The sequence below is a fragment of the Cajanus cajan genome, chromosome 5 (assembly GCF_000230855.2).
Source record: "Cajanus cajan strain Asha chromosome 5, NIPB_CcT2T_4, whole genome shotgun sequence".
Lineage (NCBI taxonomy): Eukaryota > Viridiplantae > Streptophyta > Magnoliopsida > Fabales > Fabaceae > Cajanus > Cajanus cajan.
Genome location: NC_138521.1, coordinates 65,172,792 through 65,194,101, shown reverse-complemented (window position 1 = coordinate 65,194,101; position 21,310 = coordinate 65,172,792).

Below are 21,310 nucleotides of genomic sequence, written 5' to 3'. Positions count from 1 at the left end.
AAGTCGTTCTAATAATCCAATACATTTTCAAAACTAAAATAAAAGCGAGCTCGACCGTCTTCGCGACCGCCGAGGCCCGTTTGGGCCGGTGGCGACAGATGGCGACTCCACTGGGGAAGCTTCGAGAGTCAGTCCCATTTAGTGACAGATTATTTTTAACAAATAATAGTTAAAATTACTTCATTACCCCTTGCTTGTATGATAACATGCTTTATATATTTGGCTTTAAATAACTGTTGTATTTTTAAAATTTACGCAATTGTTTGAAATAAAAACTGCACACAAACCTTTGCACACAACAGTTCCCTCTATACCCGGGGGCATGAGTGATTAACCATAGGGAGTGGATGTTAGTACGGCCGGTTGTCGAATGGGTCTATAGGTGCCCGTAGACCGTTGTCGGAAAACATCACTCAAGGTGATAACCATGAACTTGAGTCCGACGGTGCGTTGGAGCTTTCCATCGACCTACGATGAGAGGAATTGGGTCCCTATAATGGGGGCACCTTGGGGGCCTTTGACCAAGTGAGAACAGTTAGATCCTCCTTGAATATGCACTTTTCTGCAGGAGACCCCTACCTCGTGATTCGCTCGTGACTGTTCGTGGATGAGTGAATTGTTTGTGCATTCGTTATGTGACATTGTTTGTGCATTAATAAATAACCTCGTGATAAGGTCTAAAGAATAATCCCCATGCATGAAAAAACCATGACATGAGAGGAAAGACCATGTGTAAAAATATAATAAAAATGAGGAGCATGTGCATCATTACCAATAAAGATATCATGCATCCTCATAAACCATGCATTTTAGGTTCACCAATACCTCTTGACATGAGTAAAAGTGACCCATAATTATCGAGATTCTCCGTTGAGGAGAGATCATAAGTCAAGGAGGGTGGTAACACTCTGTTTTAAAAAGGCAGCGCCTTAAAAATGGAGGGTTATCAAGCTCATGTCAAGAGCGTATTCATTCCATAAATTAATTAGATTAAATATTCATTTTTAGAAAGTGGCTGGTCATCTCTCTGTCCTCACACGCGCAAAGAAGATCAAGAAAATGGAAGCATTGGAGGAGCAAAACAAAAAGCTCACAACCGAGCTTTCACAACTTAAAGACCAAATGGCGCAAATGATGGAACTCATGCGTCATCACAACATCCATGAATCTCATCACAGTGATCATGGGTCCCATCATGAGGGAGAGGAGGAAGAGCATGAAAAAGATCCTCCACACGCTGTACACCTTGGGGCTGGAATTATGATTAAAGAGCCCGAAGTATCAAAGGAACAATTCCACGCCCTCGAGGATCGGCTAAGGGCTATGGAGGGGCATGATTTTGACATCAAAGATGCCGCCGACATGTGCTTAGTGAGGGACATTCAATTCCCTCCTAAATTTAAAGTGCCGGATTTCCCAAAGTATGTGGGATCGACTTGCCCCAAAAGTCATCTCACCATGTACTGTCGCAAGATGGCTGCATATGCCACAAATGAAAAGCTCTTGATCCACTGCTTTCAAGAGAGCTTAGCTGAAACTGCACTCAACTGGTATATGCAGCTAGATGGAAATCTAGTACATACATGGAGGCAGTTGGCCGACGCCTTTCTCAAGCGCTATAAATACAACATCGACCTAACACCCGATAGGTCTGATCTTCAAGCCTTGAGCAAAAAGAACGATGAATCCTTCAAGGCGTACGCCCAACGTTGGAGGGAGTTGGCGGCACAGATAGAGCCCTCGCTGTCGGATAAGGAGACGGTGTCCTTATTCATCAACTCGTTGACTGGTCCCTATTACGATAAAATGATAGGGAACACAACGACACTCTTCTCGGACATCATCACCATTGGAGAAAGGGTGGAACAAGGACTTAAAAGTGGGAAGCTGGCTAAGCCTTCCCAACCATATGAAGCTAAGAAGGCCTTCGGGAAGAAGAAAGAAGGAGGAGTCAACGCTATAACCATTTCTCCATCTTCTTCCGCTTCGAAGTCAGGCAAATCGCAAAACAACTCTGTGAAGAAGTTTGATAAACTTCCGACCACTTATAGCGATCTCCTGCCGAAGCTAGTGGAGGCGCGTCTTATAGCTTACATTCCACCAAAGAAAGTGAATCCACCTTACCCCGATTGGTACAATCCACAAGACAAATGTCTATACCATTCGGGGGCACCGGGACATTCAACGGAGAACTGCAGAGCTCTCAAGTATAAGGTCCAAGACCTTATCGATGCTGGGTGGGTCACTTTCGATTCGACGGCGCCCGACGTGAGCAAGAATCCTCTACCGCAGCAGGAGTAGAGAGAAGGGCAAGCCATGATAGGGCCCCTCCACATTTTTTCTTTTAGGGACTCATGATCAGTACCCGAGATCATGAGGACCTTTTCATGTAAATAAAGGGTTTTGTACAGTTTTACATACATATATCAATAAAGAGGCATTTTTCACACATTATTCTCTCATTTTGTTCTATTCTCTCTCTCTCATTAATATTAATAAACTCTAAACCTAAACAGAACCAATAAATAATTATGTCTGTGATTGCTCGCTCTGACCGGGATCCGAAAGCCGAGGGTGAATGGGTTGAGTTGGACAGTGATGAGGAGACCATCTCTCCGGATCTGCAAAGACTGCTAGATCAAGAAGCTCGTCTACTCCAACCGAATCAAGAAGAATTGGAGACCGTGAATTTGGGGCAGGATCAAGAATTGAAAGAGGTCAACATTGGGACCCGTATCAGTGATGGAATAAAAACACAATTGATTCAATTATTGAGGGAATACAAGGACGTATTTGCATGGTCGTACCATGATATGCCCGGTTTGGACTCCAACATTGTCGAACACAAGTTGCCCTTAAAAGAGGGGTTTCGACCCATTAAGCAAAAGCTTCGACGAATCAAGCCCGAATGGTCCTTAAAGATTAAGGAGGAGGTAGAAAAACAATTGGATGCGGGATTCTTGGTTGTATCCCAGTATCCCGAATGGCTGGCTAACATTGTGCCAGTCATCAAAAAGAATGGGAAAGTTAGAGTGTGTGTTGATTATAGGGATTTGAATCGTGCCAGTCCAAAGGACGATTTTCCCTTGCCCCACATCGATACACTTGTGGATCACACCGCCACAAACACACTCTATTCCTTTATGGATGGATACTCGGGGTATAATCAAATCAAGATGAATATAGAAGACCGCGAGAAAACTTCTTTCATTACACCCTGGGGCACTTTCTGCTACAGGGTAATGCCTTTTGGACTTAAAAATGCGGGTGCCACCTACCAACGAGCGATGGTGACGCTATTCCATGATATGATCCACAAAGAAATTGAAGTATACGTGGATGACATGATCGCAAAGTCAAAAGACGAGATGGACCACATCCAATATTTGAGAAAATTATTCAATCGGCTTCGTAAGTATCAGCTTAAGCTAAACCCGGCTAAGTGTACTTTCGGAGTTCGGTCAGGTAAGCTTCTCGGGTTTATCGTCAGTGAAAAAGGCATAGAGGTGGACCCCGATAAAGTAAAGGCAATAATGGAAATGCCTCCTCCTAAAACTGAGAAAGAAATTAGAGGATTCCTCGGCAGGGTGAACTACGTCGCAAGGTTCATCGCACAGTTGACTGACACGTGCAAACCAATATTCAAGCTGTTGCGCAAGAATCATTCCGAAGTTTGGGATGAGAATTGTCAACAAGCTTTCGATAAGATCAAACAGTGTTTGGCCAATCCACCAGTGTTGGTGCCACCTGTCGAGGGAAGACCATTAATCCTCTATCTAACGGTGCTTGATGAGTCCATGGGAGCTGTGCTAGGACAACAAGATGAAACAAAGAAGAAAGAACAAGCCATCTACTACCTGAGCAAAAAGTTCCTTGATTATGAAACCCGCTACACGCCACTAGAAAAGACGTGCTGTGCGTTAGCATGGGCAACACAACGGCTCAGGCAGTATATGATTAGGCATACTACTTGGTTGGTTTCCAAAATGGACCCAATTAAGTACGTGTTCGACAAACCGATAATCACTGGGAAGATTGCCCGATGGCAAGTGCAATTATCAGAATTTGACATCATACATGTCACACAAAAGGCCATCAAGGGTAGTACCCTAGCTGATTACCTAGCGCACGGGCCGACCAATGACTATCAATCCCTTCAGGATGATTTCCCCGATGAGGATATAATGCATTTACAACATGAAGATCCTAAGGATGATACGTGGACCATGTATTTCGATGGAGCCTCCAACATGCTTGGACAGGGGATTGGAATAGTATTAATCTCCCCACAAGGAAAGCATATCCCCTTAACGGCAAGACTCAACTTCGACTGTACAAATAACATGGCCGAATACGAGGCTTGCGCGTTAGGAATCCAAGCAGCAATCAACAATGGTATCCTAAAGCTCAAAGTATTCGGAGATTCGGCTTTAGTCATCCACCAACTGCGAGGTGAATGGGAAGTCCGAAATCCTAAGCTGATACCATATGTTGAGCATATCAAAGACCTGATACAATTCTTTCAAAATGTCGTCTTTGAATATATCCCAAGGGAGGAAAATCAGTTCGCTGACGCCCTTGCCACACTATCATCGATGTTCGCCTTGGATAAGGAGCATGAAATGCCCATCATCAATATCCGGCGGCACGATAAGCAAGCATTCTGCCTACTGATAGATGAAGCTGTTGACGATCATCCATGGTTCCATGACATCAAACAATATCTGTCAAAAGGGGAATATCCTGATATGGCTAGCGATAATGATAAAAAGCATATCCGAAGAAGGGCCATGGGATTTCTGTTGATTGGAGAAACCCTCTACAAAAAGAATTATGACTCGGTCTTGTTGAGGTGCATAGACCGAGTCGAAGCTCAAAATGTAATCAAAGAAATACATGAGGGGGTTTTCGGTACCCATATTCCCGGGCCTGCAATGGCTAAGAAAATCCTCAGAGCAGGATATTATTGGTCGACCATTGAAAGGGATTGTTACCAATACGTCCGGAAATGCCACAAGTGTCAAGCATACGCCGACAACATTCATGTCCCACCAACGCCACTCAATGTGTTGGCTTCACCATGGCCGTTCGCAATATGGGGCATGGATGTTATTGGACCCATCGAACCAAAGGCATCCAATGGACACAGATTCATCCTTGTGGCCATTGACTATTTCACCAAATGGGTAGAAGCGGCATCATATGCTCGTGTGACCCGAAAGGTGGTAACATCCTTCATAAGGAAAAACATCATATGCAGATACGGTATTCCCGATAAGATCATCACTGATAATGGATCCAATTTGAACAATAAGATGGTGGAAGAACTGTGCAAAGAGTTCAAAATTCAGCACCATAACTCTTCCCCATATCGACCAAAGATGAATGGGGCGGTCGAGGCAGCCAATAAGAATATCAAGAAGATAGTACAAAAGATGGTTGTCTCATTCAAAGACTGGCATGAGATGCTACCCTTCGCTCTCCATGGTTATAGGACTTCAGTACGTACATCCACAGGAGCTACTCCATTCTCCCTTGTTTATGGAATGGAGGCAGTTCTGCCGGTTGAAGTCGAGATACCGTCTCTGAGAGTAATCATGGAAGCAAAACTTTCCGAGGCAGAATGGGTTCAAAGTCGACACGACCAATTGAACCTTATCGAAGAAAAACGACTGAACGCCATATGCCATGGTCAAGCCTACCAAAGGAAGATCAAAAAGGCTTTTGACAAGAAAGTCCATCCTCGAATCTACCATGAGGGAGAGCTGGTGATGAAGAAATTGCTACCAGCTCAAAAGGACAAAATCGGAAAGTGGGCCCCAAATTACGAAGGACCATACGTGGTGAAGCGAGCCTTCTCCGGAGGAGCATTGATTCTCACAGACATGGACGGAGAAGAACTTCGATACCCAGTCAACGCTGACGTGGTAAAGAAGTATTATGCTTGAAGACGTTGCTTGCATCAGCCCGTTAGGATGAAAACCCAAAAAGGGCATCCTAGGCAAAAGTTAGGGCAAAACAAAAAGCCCGCCAGTACAAGGGTACTAGGCAAAACAAAGGCAAAATTATCCCCGCTAGGACATGTCCTAGGCAAAAATTAGGGGCAAAAGAATAAGATGCAAAAAGTAAAGCAAGCAACGATCACTTGAACCGAAAACCGAAAGGCGGTTCAAGTGATAATCTTCTAGAAGCAAGCGTCTTGCAGTATCTACACTCCTGGCTCAGGCATCTCACCCGAAACAACTAGGGAAACGGGAAGAGCAGCAATCACAGATATAATTGTTTAAGCCAAAAATGTATAGCCCACCTCGGCCAGCCATTCTTCAGAAATTCCCTTTGTAAACCTTTCTGTAAAAAACACTTGTGAATATCAATAAAATATCCATTTGTTTCTTTTCTTTCTTGACCATGTGATTATGCCTCTGAATTGGTTTTTCATAAAATTGTACGAAATTCCATTAATAATCGGTCAATAAAAGAAAATTGGAGGGGTTCCTGTAAAATCCATAATTTCCTGCATAAAGGCTCACAAAAATACTCCCTCGCGTCAATGACAGAAAGTCCTCCAAGAAGAAGAGGATAGGGAGAGCCACTCACTTTTCTAAATAAATGAACAAAAATAAAAAATTGTATTGCATTTGTGCATCACACACACATTAGTTGTACATTCAAAGACCTTATCATGAGGCAACCGCATAAAATAGAAAAATAGAAAATTGCTTGTGTATGACAGCAGCAAGCAAAATGCAAAGATTCAGAAAATCAACAGCATCATACAGAATAACTGAGCCTGGAGAGGCTTGCCGAAAGAATACTCTCAGAATAACTGAGCCTGGAGAGGCTTGCCGAAAGAATACTCTCAGAATAACTGAGCCTGGAGAGGCTTGCCGAAAAAAAATATACTCTTAGAATAATTGAGCCTGGAGAGGCTTGCCGAAATAATACTCCTACAAAATAACTGAGCCTGGAGAGGCTTGCCGAAATAATACTCTCTCATAATAACTGAATTTAATTTCTTTAGCACTTTTAATTTCTGTACAGCAAAAGCCAAAAACATAAAAAAGGCAAAATACAGAAAAAAGCCAAATCAGAAGAAAAGGCAAAATACAGAAAAAGCCGAAAATGAAAAAAGCAAGGATATAGAAAATCCAACAAAAAGATTGCACAGAATAACTGAGCCTGGAGAGGCTTGCAGAAATAATACTTCCTCAGAATAACTAAAGCCTGGAGAGGCTTGCAGAAATAATACTCCCCCAACTGTACAGAGTAAATGAGCCTGGAGAGGCTCGCAGAAATAATACTCCCCAGAGAAAACCTCAACTCAAGCTCATGGAACGAATCCCCAGCAAGAGCTATCAAAGCAAAATCGACGCAATCCCCAATGGAAGTGCGATCATCCAAACAGTATATACAAGTCAAAGGACTTAACACTTCCTCAGTGGAAGATAGCTCTCCGACTCAAAGCGCCGAGTGAGGCTAAGCCTGCAGAGGCTTCCTAAATAATACTTTGGGATACATAAGATCCCTCATTCCCCAATCGCCTACTCAGAGGCATCCCTGCAAAAGGAGAAAAAATCAAAAAATATCAATAAATATTTCCCAAGCGGAATTCGGCATTCAGCCAATCATCAAACATCAAGATAATTCGCCTACTCAGAGGCATCCCTGCAAAAGGAGAAAAATCAAAAAAACATCAATAACTATTCCCCAAGCGGAATTTGGCACTCAGCCGAACACTGAACTCCAATTCCTCAGTCGCCTACATAAGAGGCACTCCTTCAAAAGGAAAAATCATAAAAAGATCAATAATCATTCCCCAAGCGGAATCCGGCTCTCAGCCTATCATTGAATATCAAGATGATCTGCCTAACAGAAGAGGCCAATCACAACCAATGACAAAATCCCCTGGCGGATAACAGCCTACACAGAGGCAACAAAATCCAAAAATTAAAAAGAGTTACCCGAATAAGGATAAACCGGGATACTCCACCAACGTCAAAGGACGTCAGCCAAACATAAGGCATCGCTCAACTCAGAGAGAAAGAGCATCTGTGTCTATACCCCAAGGAGTCAGAAATTCCCCAAGGGTACCAACAATGCAATGCAAGTTGGGGCACAGGAACCTGTGAATGACTGCACATCCCCTAGACGGATCCCTGCGTTATCCAGCCCTCAGTGGCACAAAAATCAAAAACAATCGTCGAAGCAGCATCGTGGACTGCGGAGACAAAATCAACATCCAGAATCCCCAGCGGATAACAGCCTACACAGAGGCAGCAAAAAATCAGAAAATCAAAAAGAGTTACCCGAACAAGGATAACCGGGATACTCCACCAACGTCGAAAGGACGTCAGCCAATCATAAGGCACCGCTCACATCAGAAAGAGCATCTTTGTGTCTGCATCCCTAAGGAATCAGAAATTCCCCAGTGGGCACCAACTACGCAATGGAAAGTTGGGACACAAAAAACCTATGAGTAACTGCACATCCCCTAGACGGATCCCTGCGTTATCCAGCCCTCAGTGGCACAAAAATCAAAAAAACAACCGTCGAAGCAGCATCGTGGACTGTGGAGACAAAATCATCACAAATCCCTGAAAAGGAAATATTCACGCTACCCTGTCGTCACAAACACGGAGGTATGCAGCTTCCGGCTCGAGCAATGAGCGAAGCTATCTCTGGAAAGGAGGTACTCACTGCTACCGTTTTCACAAGGGTACTTAGCTTCCGGCTCGAACAAAGAGTGAAGCTAAGCCTGGAGAGGCGGTACTCACAGCTTCCAGCTTGGGCAGCAAGCAAAGCAAAGCCTGGAGAGGCGAAACTCACACTGCTCACCGTCGTCACAAAGGTGCTTAGTTTCCGGCTCGAACAAAGAGCGAGACTAAGCCTGGAGAGGCGAAACTCACACTGCTCACCGTCGTCACAAAGGTGCTTAGTTTCCGGCTCGAACAAAGAGCGAGACTAAGCCTGGAGAGGCGAAACTCACACTGCTACCGTTGTCACAAGGGTACTTAGCTTCCGGCTCGAACAAAGAGTGAAGCTAAGCCTGGAGAGGCGGTACTCACAGCTTCCAGCTTGGGCAGCAAGCAAAGTAAAACCTGGAGAGGCTACTCGACAATTTTCCACCGGAAGACGCTACAAGTCAGAAGGTCGGCGCATCACCCGGACAATTGGGTCAACTCCTTTACTTGTCAGCCGGTACACCAAAAGGCCGTCCGACTAAGTAAAGGGGGGGCAGCTGTAGACCCCTAAAATTGTCCGGGTCGGAAATAAAGCTTGAAGACTCTCGAAGACTGAAGGAAGATCAGCCAGAAGGACTCCTGGAAGGCCCTAGGAGGGTTCTCTGTAGGTCTAGAGGTCTTAGAATAGCTCAAAATAAGGAAGTGGAGGGAATGAAGCCCAATACGGCCGTACTGAACTTAATACGGCCGTATTGAAGCTTCAATACGGCCGCAGTGAACTCAATACGGCGTATTGAAGTTTCTGAAACTTCAATACGGCCGTACTGAAATCAATACGGCCGTATTGAAGCTTCAATACAGCCGCAGTGAACTCAATACGGGCGCATTGAAATTTCTGAATTTCAATACGGCCGTATTGAACTCAATACGACCGTATTGAAGTTCAAAAATTTCAATACGGCCGTATTGCTCCTGTAGGCCGTATTGCGCCTATTCCCTATAAATATGACGTCAATTGGACGTCATTCCACACTTTTGCGGATAGTTTTAAACCCTCTCCTTGAGTATTCTGGGGTTTTTGAGCAGTGTTCTGCCCTAGAAATCACTCGGAGAGTTGATCCGACAAAGTTCTTGAGCCCCGAGCCATTTTGCTTGAGGATCGAACCTAGTCGAAGGGAAATCCTCCGGATTTCCATAGTTAAAAGTTTTTAGGAAGGAGCGAGCGAGCTTGTAGAGCGAGGGAACGCCAAAAAGCTTCCCAGTTTTACTCAATATATAAAAGCACGCTTCAAGAGGTTTCTTCTTAAATCCTTCCTTTTACTGCTTTCTGTGTGCATATTTAAACTGTCATCATGTAGATAGTTAATTTATAATCGCTTATAATAAATAGGGGTAATTTAGTAATTTTACACTGTTATTTTAGAAAATAATCTGTCATAGGGAACCCGAAAGGGGCGCTGTGGGGTGCTAACACCTTCCCCACGCGTAACCGACTCCCTTACCCGACTCTGGTTGTAATGGCCAAAGTTGATTTATAAAATCAATTGCCTTATCCCTTTTTCCAATGTTTTGAGTAAAACATTGGTGGCGACTCCACGAACCCTCCTTTTGCGAAAACCACTAATCCATGGAGGGTCCCGCTTGGGATTAATATGGATTAGTGAGACTTTTAATAAATAAATTGGATAAGATCGACAAGGTCTCAGTTTGAGAACAAGTCGTTCTAATAATCCAATACATTTTCAAAACTAAAATAAAAGCGAGCTCGACCGTCTTCGCGACCGCCGAGGCCCGTTTGGGCCGGGTGGCGACAGCCATGAAAGAGAAGCTCAAGAATTTATAACGATAATCATTTTTGAAGCCTTATAAAAGGAAGTTTGAAGTTTAGAATGAGATGATGATTTTTTTAAGAGATCAATTTATTGTATAATATTCTTTCTTTCTGTAAAAAGTCTTTGTATGTTATTCATTGTATCACGTCATGAAAAGAAGATGAAACAACTTTATAAACCTCAATAACTTTCATTTATTAGGTTTGAGCTTGGAAAGACTTGATTGTAAAAAAATACTCAGTGTTGAAACTTGGAAAGGCTTTGTGTGAAAAGAATAATTGAGTAGATTACTTGAAGAGGCAATTGTTAAGTCTCAATTATGCTTCTTTTTGGACAAGACTTATTGAACAATTCCACTCATCCTTTGCACCATTGCAACATAATTGTTCTCTTTTTGATTCATTTTGTGTGCAGATATAGCTAACCCATAATTTAGCTAACAATACCTTAATACACCTCATTTTTGTGCAGGTATTGAGCTAGAGACTTGAGGATTGAAGACCCTTAGGATTGGAAATCTAAGGAGTAGGGAGCAGAGCAGAGTGGTTGCGCCGGGTGCAATATTACCTGCGTCGGGCTTGAGAAGAACAGAGTGCCTCGTCTTTGCAAGCAATATATGCGCGTCGGGGACTTTTCTCCCCATTCACGCAGGGGCGCCTCCAGGAGCTGCGGAAGGGATTCCCAGGGGTTGGGACCGTTCGTGTGTGGATCTTTCCTTCGGTTCTTCATTTCCTCTTCCATCTCTATTTTTGTATTTACCCTCATTGTTGAGTGGTTCTATCCATTTTTGTGGGGTTAGATGTAACCAACGTACTCTATTGTAATCCTTACGTTTTTAATGATATATATACATGTTGTTTCATTCTTTGTTGTGTACGTTTCGATGTTTAATGCATGCTTTGGATTGATCACCCTTTGCATGATTTAAGGTTCCATTGAGTATTGGGAAATACCATTGAAACTAGTTCTGAAACATATGCCTAGTGGGGATTGTATCTAGGGATAGAGCTTGACCCATTAGTAGTCTTAAACTCTAGCCCGTAATGCGGGTGTAGATATTGGGTACTCAAGGGATTGATATTCAATATCCACACCTAGGCTCTTGCTCTAAGGGATTAGGTCTGAGTAAACTTATGGGTTGACTGAGCAATGTATGTAACAAGAGATTAAGGATTCATTAGTCTGACGTTTGGTAAAATCTGACCCCACAACCTCACAAAACCATTATACCATTTCTACCTTTGTCCACTCACAAACAAATATTTTTATAACTTTCATTCCAATAGTCATAACCTTGAATTCACATGACAAACTATGAATTTGGAATCATTCTTTAGTCACGAATAGTCAATAAATGCTTATGTTACCTTCTAATCCCTATGGATACGGTAATTTTACTACTTGAACGGCCGATATACTTGCCGTGTTTGAGACCGTTGACAAAATTCTTATACCTTTGAGGTGGTCTAGTCTATCCTCTTAGCCTATATATAGCCAATATCTACTCAGACTCTATTATTATGACTTCATCTTGTGTCTCTTCTGGTTTTTATTTAAAAGCATCAATTTCAAGATTTACCTTTTTGATAGCACCATGAGATTCAACTTTATTATCATGGTCATGTAGTCTTGAGTTAAACATGATTGTCTCGTCAAAAGTCATGTCTCTACAAATCATGAGTTTTGATTTCTTAGGGTCCCACAACTTGTACCCTTTTACACCATCTTGATAACCCAAAAATATGCATTTTTTAGCTCTCGATTCCAATTTTCCTTCATTAACATGAGCATAAGTTGGACACCCATATACATGCAAAATTGAATAATTTTTCATAGAGCCTAACCATATTTCTTATGAAGTCTTACATTCAATAGTTGTTGAAGGAAACATATTCACCAAATAACATGCAGTATTAACTACTTTTTTCCAAAACTACTTAGGCAAACTTGCATTTGAGAGCATACAATGAGCTCTCTCAAGCAATGTCATGCTCATTGTTCTACAATGCCATTTTGTTGTGGTGTGTGTCACACAATTGTATGGTGAGCTATTTCTTTATTTGCGCAAAAATCATTGAACTCCTTATTACAAAATTCCAACCATTATCTTTCTTGGGTCGTTTGACCTTTTCCTTCGTCTGCTTCTCCACTAGAGATTTTCAATGCTTGAAGTTGAGGAATACATCACTTTTTTTGTTTCTAGACATAAATCCAAACTTTTCGTGAATAATTATCAATGAAAGTTAACATGTACCTTGTTCCACCGTTTGAAGGAACACTTGACAGACTCCATAGGTCAAAATGGATATAATTAAGAGTCCCTCACATTTTGTGAACTCTAGTGCTAAATTTTAGTCTGCATTGTTTTTCATTGTCGCCACCGGCCCGAAACGGGCTTTCGGCATTCGCGAAGGATGGTTGGACTCTTTTATTTGTTTAAAAATATGGATTGCTAGAATGACTTATTCTCAAACTGAGACCTTGTCAAACGAGCAATTTTATTAAAAGGCTCACCAATCCATGTTAATCCCAAGCGGGACCCTCCATGGATTAGCGGTTTTCATAAAAAGGAAGGGTTCATGGAGTCGCCACCAATGTTTTACTCAAAACATTGGAAAAAGAAGTTTAAGGCAATCGATTCAAAAATCGACTTCGGCCATGACAACCAGAGTCGGGTAAGGGAGTCGGTTACGCGTGGGGAAGGTGTTAGCACCCCACAGCGCCCCTTTCGGGTTCCCTATGACAGATTATTTCTAAAAATAATAGTGCAAAATTACTAAATTACCCCTATTTATTCTAAACAATTATAACTTAACTATCTACATGATGACAGTTAAATATACACATAGAAAGCAGTAAAAGGAAGGACTTAAGAAGAAACCTTTGAAGCGTGCTTTTATATTCAAGTAAAACTGGGAAGCTTTTTGGCGTTCCCTCGCTCTACAAGCCCGCTCGCTCCCTCCTAGAAAATTTTAACTATGGAAATCCGGAGGATTTCCCTTTGACTCAGTTCGAGACTCAAGCAAAAGCTCAGAACTCGAGAACTTTGTCGGATCAACTCTCCGAGTGATTTCTAGGCAGAGCACTGCTCAAAAAAACCCAGAATACTCAAGAAGAGGGTTAAAACTCAGGTTAAAAGTGTCAAATGACGTCCAATTGACGTCATATTTATAGGGATGAGGCGCAGTACGGCCTCTGGGGGTCAATACGGCCCGTATTGAGTTTTTGAACTACAATACGGCCGTATTGAATTCAGTACGGCCGTATTGAAGTTCAAAAAACTTCAATACGGCCGTATTGAGTTCAGTGCGGCCGTAGTGAAGTTCAGAAACTTCAATCCGGCCGTATTGAGTTCAGTGCGGCCGTATTGTAGTTCAAAATGTTCAATACGGCCGTACTGAACTTTTGGGAGGCCGTATTGGGCTTCATTCCCTCCACTTCCTTATTTTGAGCTTATTACAAGACCTCTAGACCTACAGAGAATCCTCCTAGGGCCTTCCATGAGTCCTTCTGGCTGACTTTCCTTCAGTCCTCAAGAGTCTTCAAGCTTTATTTCTGACCCGGACAATTTTAGGGGTCTACAGCTGCCCCCCCTTTACTTAGTCGGACGGCCTTTTGGTGTACCGGCTGACAAGTAAAGGAGTTGACCCAATTGTCCAGGTGATGTGCCAACCTTCTGACTTGTAGCGTCTTCCGGTGGAAAATTGTTGAGTAGCCTCTCCAGGTTGTTGCATACCTCGGCGCTTCTGACAACCTCGGTAGCTAAGTTTACCCTCTCCAGGGTCAACTTCACTCGACGCCCGAGCCGGAAGTTGAACACCAACGTGCCTCTAACGACGCTGATGGTTGAGTACTGTCTCTCCAGACCTTGAGTACCGTCTCTCCAGACTTTGAGTACCGTCTCTCCAGACCTTGAGTACCGTCTCTCCAGACTCTGAGTACCGTCTCTCCAGACTCTGAGTACCGTCTCTCCAGACTCTGAGTACCGTCTCTCCAGACTCTGAGTACCGTATCTCCAGACTCTGAGTACCGTCTCTCCAGACTCTGAGTACCGTCTCTCCAGACTCTGAGTACCGTCTCTCCAGACTCTGAGTACCGTCTCTCCAGACTCTGAGTACCGTCTCTCCAGACTCTGAGTACCGTCTCTCCAGACTCTGAGTACCGTCTCTCCAGACTTTGCTTCGGTTGTCTCTGAAGACCTAGGCAACTGAGTTTGCCCTCTCCAGGGTCTGCGTCCGTGTCTTCTGATGACTTCGGCAATGCGAGTTTACCCTCTCCAGGGATCTGAGATGATTTTTTGTCTCCACAGTCCACTATGCTGCTTCGATGGTTTTTCTGATTTTGTGCCACTGAGGGCTGGATAACGCAGGGATCCGTCTAGGGGATGTGCAGTCATTCATAGGTTCTTGTGCCCCAACTTGCATTTGCATAGTTGGTACCCATGGGGAATTTCTGAATCCTTGGGGTGTAGACAGAGATGCTCTTCTTGAATTGAGCGATGCCTTATGTTTGGCTGACGTCCTTTGACGTTGGTGGAGTATCCCGGTTATCCTTATTCGGGTATCTCTTTTGGATTTTCTGATTTTTGCTGCCTCTGTGTAGGCTGTTATCCGCTGGGGATTCTGGATGCTGATTTTGATTAGCCTCTTCTGTTAGGCGGATCATCTTGACGTTTAATGATTGGCTCGATGCCGAATTCCGCTTGGGGAATGATTATTGATCTTTTCGATTTTTCTTGAAGGGGTGCCTCTGAGTAGGCGAGTGGGGATTTAAAGTTTATATATCCCAGAGTATTATTTAGAAAGCCTCTTCAGGCTTAGCTTCACTCATCGCTTGAGTTGGAAAGCTATCCTCCACTGAGGAGGTCATAGTCCTTTCGACTCGGATATTCTGTTTAGATGATCGCGCTTCCATTGGGGATTTTGACGATCTTGCTTTGATAGCTCTCGCTGGGGATTTGTTCCATGAGCTTAAGCTGAGGTTTCTCTGGGGAGTATTATTTCTGCGAGCCTCTCCAGGCTCAGTTATTCTGAGAGAGTATTATTTCGGCGAGCCTCTCCAGGCTCAATTATTCTGAGAGAGTATTATTTCGACAAGCCTCTTGTCGCAACATCTGTCGCAACCGAAATCGCGACGGGACGGCGAAAAATAAATGGAAAAGAGGAGTCGCCACCAATGTTATTTTTATATGGAAAAACATTGGAAAAAACCATAAAGTAGAAAACAGTCTACGAAAACCAAATTTTGAGTTCGGGAGTCAATTACGTGTGAGGAAGGTATTAGCACCTCACAATGTTCGTCCTAAGACGATTACCTTTAATTAATTAAACTAATTATTTATAATTTATAAAAATATTTATCTCACTAAAATAATCAAATATATTTTATTTTTTTTTGGGCTCGACAAGATTTAATTCTTGCTCCTACGTATCTTCATGTGCAATGAAGAATCAGAGTTACGTAGTTCTTTGTGGAAAATATTTGAGTGTTGACGTTTTTTAATTAAATATTATTTTAGTGAAATATAGGATTCTTGAACCGTCACAGCTCATTCATCCTAAGAATATAGAATTGACTAAAGTGTACACCAAAATCAATTCAATAGAATTATAATTAAAATTATTGTTATAGATGTTATGATCTTAAAATTTCTTGGTAGAACATTTTTTATTTTTACTCTCACTTTTGGAAAAAAATTTAAAGATAAGCTGTCACAACTTACTTTGAATTCCAAAGGTTAAAAAAGATGTCACATCTAATTAACCATTCCTTTAATAAAATTTTGATATAATAACTTCAAATATTTATATTGAATATTGTAATATTATATTTGATTTTTAATCATATTTTAAATTTAGTTTTTTTTTATGATAATAAGTTGTCACAACTTATATCCTTAAGTTCTAGGATTAAATGAATATCACATTCAAATAATCTCTTTTTTATAGATATAATTTATATTATATATTAATAAAATATTACTGTAAATATTATTATTGTTGTTGGTTGTTATAAATATCTAGCACCTTAAAAAAAACTAACTTAATCAATAAAATCAAGTAAACTAATTTTGTTAAAACAAGAAATAGATATTATCATCTAAGATTAAAGGGATACCACATAAAAATAATTTTTTAGAGAAAATAGATATTATTAATTTTTAAAAATAAATTATTATTATTATTATTAAAGTAACTATTACTATTATCCAAAGAAAAAAACTAATGTACATAAATAACAAAATAATTTAATCTACCACGATATACTACATTGTTTTCTATGGTTAAAAACCCATTATCATAAAATATTAATATAATGCATACCTTAAAAAATGTGATGTAAAAAGGAGAACATTGAAAAGAATGGAATAAAATAAAATAAAAATGGGCTAAGAACAAAGGAGGTATGATAAGCCTACATGGCTTGATGCAACGTGAGTGGGTGAGAAAAAAAAGATGGCATTGACCCACTTTGAGCCCACCATGGAACATGAAAACAAGATAGGACAAAAGAATAGGAAAAGAAAGAAAGAAACAAAAAGGGAAAACGAAAAACAAATGGGTCAAGCATTAATTCGTAGCAGCAGGGCAAAAACAGAGAAAAATGAAAAGGAAATCGCCTTCACTATCGCTGCTGCTGGAAATTGCCTCCGGTGTTGGCATGCGGCAGTGCATGAAGGTTCTCGGGATAACTTATTCAATTGTATTTCCCTGGTAGTGTTTGTTAACCCATTTTATGTATCTCTTTCATTATGGCCAGGTTTTATTCATAAAATGATTTGCTGAAGTTTGAGGGGAAGGGTTCCGATTCCATAAATAAATTTTGTTTTAATCAAAGAAAATTGGAGAAAGTAATTGATACCTACACTATTTTAGTCTCTTGCTTGATCTTCCGCTTGAGTCCTCCGTGCTTCCCCTCGCTCCCTTTTCTCCGTCCTCCCCCTTTTTTCCTGCCCTCTGTTTTTGTTCTCCTTTTATGGTTCTTCCCCCTCCGCTTTTGGCAACTGCCCTTTTGTTTTTTTTCATTTTTTTCCTCTCTTTTATCAATTGTTTATAAGCACCGAAAATTTTTTCAAAGCTTCCGTGAAGTCTCCAACTGCTCCCTTTGATCTGTCTCTTTTTTTTTGCTACCAGCTTGCTAAGTTTGAAATTCTAAGAATTGTTTTACCGCATGGGGTCCCAAAACCAAGACTTTCTTACTAGTACCAAGACTTTGGCTTCATCTATTTGGCATTTTCTGAGTTTTTTTATTTAAAAAAAAAAAAATTGGTGTTTACAGTTGCCCCTCTTTACTTAACTTTTACCAAATGATATGAGTAACACGAGTTTTCATATCATAGTAGTAAAAGATAAGTAAAGACTTAAACTCCAATTTTGTCTAAAACAAAAGTTGCATGTATTAGAGAAAAGATAATCACGATATTGTAGCATGAACTGGAGAATATAAGATCTAAAAGCAACAAAAAAAGTAGACTCATGGTTCCAAACTGTTGGGAGTTAAGATCACGGGGGCTCGAATCACAAAAGAAGGTGAGCGCAGAGCTCGAAACATTAAAAGAATGAGCACCGAGGCTTAAAAGATTGATAGAGTGAGCATAGAGGCTTGAAAATTAAAAGAGTGAGCATAGGGGCTTGAAAGATTGATAGAAGCTTGAAAATTAAAAGAGTGAGCACGGGGCTCGGAAGAACGATAGAGGTTTGAAAATTAAAAGAGTGAGCACGGGGGCTCAAAAGATTGATAGAGGCTTGAAAATTAAAAGAATGAGCACGGGGCTCGAAAGATGGATAGAGGCTTGAAAATTAAAAGAGTGAGCGCGGGGGCTCGAAAGATTGATAAAGTGAGCATAGAGGCTTGAAGATTAAAAGAGTGAGCACATAGACTCAAAAGATTGGTAGAGGCTTGAAAATTAAAAGAATGAGCACAGAGACTCAAAAGAATGATAGAGTGAGCACAGAGACTTAAGATAGAGTGAACACGGGGGCCCAAGCATTGATAAAATGAGCACAGGGGCTCGAAAGATTGAGAGTGAGTGCAGGGACTCGAAATATTGATAGAGGCTTGGAACTTTAAAAGAGTGAACATAGAGGCTTGAAAAGTAAAAGAGTGAGCACGGGGACTCAGACGATTGATAGAAGCTTGAAACATTAAAAGCGTGGACATAGAGGCTTGAAAAGTAAAAAAGGTGAGCACGGGGACTCAGACGATTGATAGAAGCTTGAAAATTAAAGAGTGAGCACGGGAGCTCGAAACATTAAGAATCGGGACAACAACCAAGTAAGTATAGGAAAATTCAAATTTAGAAATTGTAATAAACATTCAATCGGTTCATGATGTATGCATGACATGCAATGAAATGGTTTTAATGGAAAAATAATAACAAGATGAGTTTTGACCTTTCATCCCGTTATTATTATTTTTTTTTTTGCATCATTTTTCCAACCTTTGACCCCCTCACGAGCATGAGTGTTCAGACTGACCTTTTGTCAAATTATTGCGTCGCTAGATAAACTATCTTGTCTGATAGTACAATTCAAAATTGTCAACATTTGTAATCTTCTCAATAAAGTTAGCTAGGGATCTTTCATTTCTTTGTGACTCTTAGAATCAATCATCGTAATTGAGATATTTTAGCCTATTTTTGACTTTATTTATTGGTTTTTCTTGCATCGCATGTTGCACTTTTAGCATATAATAATGAAATAAACACACAAAAATGACAAATGGTGGGGAATATGGGCTTTTATTGCTTCAAGGAAGAAAGCACAAGTATATGAGAGTGGAGATAAACAAAACAATGGGAGAGTAACATATCATATTTTTGGGGAAAGCAACACTAATTCCCCACATCAACAATTTTGAGAACCCCATTAATTGGCCTCTAAAGGTGTGAAATGCTTGTTGAGCATCTTAATATTGCCTTGGCCTTCCAGTTTGCCCCGGCTTCGCACTTTGGTTGTCATATCTACTTCCTCCTTCTCCGCCTTTCTTTAGAAAAGTTGCATTTGTTAAAGTTGCCCCTTCAGTCTAATGGGTATTTCTTTTATTTTTTTTTTAGACCTTAACTTTTGCATAGGCCGCTCTTTTCGAGTTTTCAGCCTATCAGGTCACTCTAAATTTTGCCTAAGCTGCCTTTTCAGGTTTTCAGCCTAGCGAGCCTTTTCTTTTTGTTATTATTTTGTGCTCTCCTTTATGCATAGTATTTCTTGACTGCATCAGAGTTTATCGGATTCAACAGATCTTCTCCATCCATATTTGTGAGAATCAAAGCTCCTCCTGAAAAAGCCTTTTTTACCATATAGGGCCCTTCATAATTCGGGGTCCATTTCCCTCTATGATCTCTTTGGGGTGGCAATATCTTTTTTAATACCAAATCTCCTTCTTGAAACTCTCGCGGATGAACCTTTTTGTCAAAAGCTCTCTTGATCCTTTTTTGATATAATTGACCATGACATAAGGCATTCAATCTTTTCTCTTCAATGAGGTTCAACTGATCATAGCGAGCCTGAACCCATTCCGCTTCCTCAAGTTTGGTTTCAGCCAATACTCTTAGAGAAGGTATCTCAACCTCAATGGGAAGTACTGCTTCCATACCATAAACCAGCGAATATGGAGTTGCCCCAGTAGAGGTGCGAACGAAAGTGCGATATCCATGTAGGGCAAAAAAAAGCATTTCGTGCCAATCCCTGTAGGTGACCACCATCTTTTGAATAATCTTTTTAATATTCTTGTTTGCTGCTTCCACTGCCCCATTCATCTTAGGGCGATATGGTGAAGAATTGTGATGTTGAATCTTGAAACTTTCACACAACTCTTTCATCATTTTGTTGTTCAAATTGGTCCCATTGTCAGTAATGATCCGACTTGGCAACCCGTATCTACAAATTAAATCTCTCTTGATGAATTTGACCACCACATTTCTGGTCACACTGGCATAAGAAGCTGCTTCAACCCATTTAGTGAAATAGTCGATAGCAACAAGAATGAATCGATGCCCATTGGATGCTTTTGGTTCTATTGGACCAATCATGTCTATTCCCCACATTGAAAAGGGCCATGGAGCGGCCAATACATTCAAAGATGTTGGGGGAACATGAATATTATCTGCATAAATTTGGCACTTGTGACACTTCCTCACATGACTACAGCAATCAGCCTCCATGGTCAACCAATAATAGCCAGATCTTAGGATCTTTCTTGCCATTACATGTCCATTTGCATGTGTTCCAAATGAACCTTCATGGATTTCTTCCATGATTTCCATAGCTTCTTTAGCATCAACGCATCTAAGCAATACCATGTCATGATTTCTTTTATAAAGTACTTCTCCATTTAAGAAGAAACTCATTGCCAACCTCCTTAAAGTTTTCTTGTCATTTTCTGAAGCTCTAGGAGGGTATTCTCTGTCTTTTAGATAGCGTTTGATGTCATAAAACCATGGTTTTCCATCTGGTTCTTCTTCTATTGCTTGACAATATGCTGGTTGACCTTGATTATGTATTCTTATCAGTGGAACCTCTTTTCCTTGACTAATCTTGAACATCGAAGACAATGTAGCCAAGGCATCAGCCAGTTGATTTTCCTCGCGAGGGATGTGATGGAAAGTTATTTCCTCAAATTGTTCCATTAAATTTTTGATGTATGAGTGGTATGGGATTAATTTAGAATCCCGAGTTTCCCACTCATCTCTGAGTTGATGGACAACCAATGCTGAGTCTCCATAAACTTCTAACACTCTAGCCTTGAACTCCAAAGCTGCTAGAACCCCCATTGCACATGCTTCATACTCTGCCACATTGT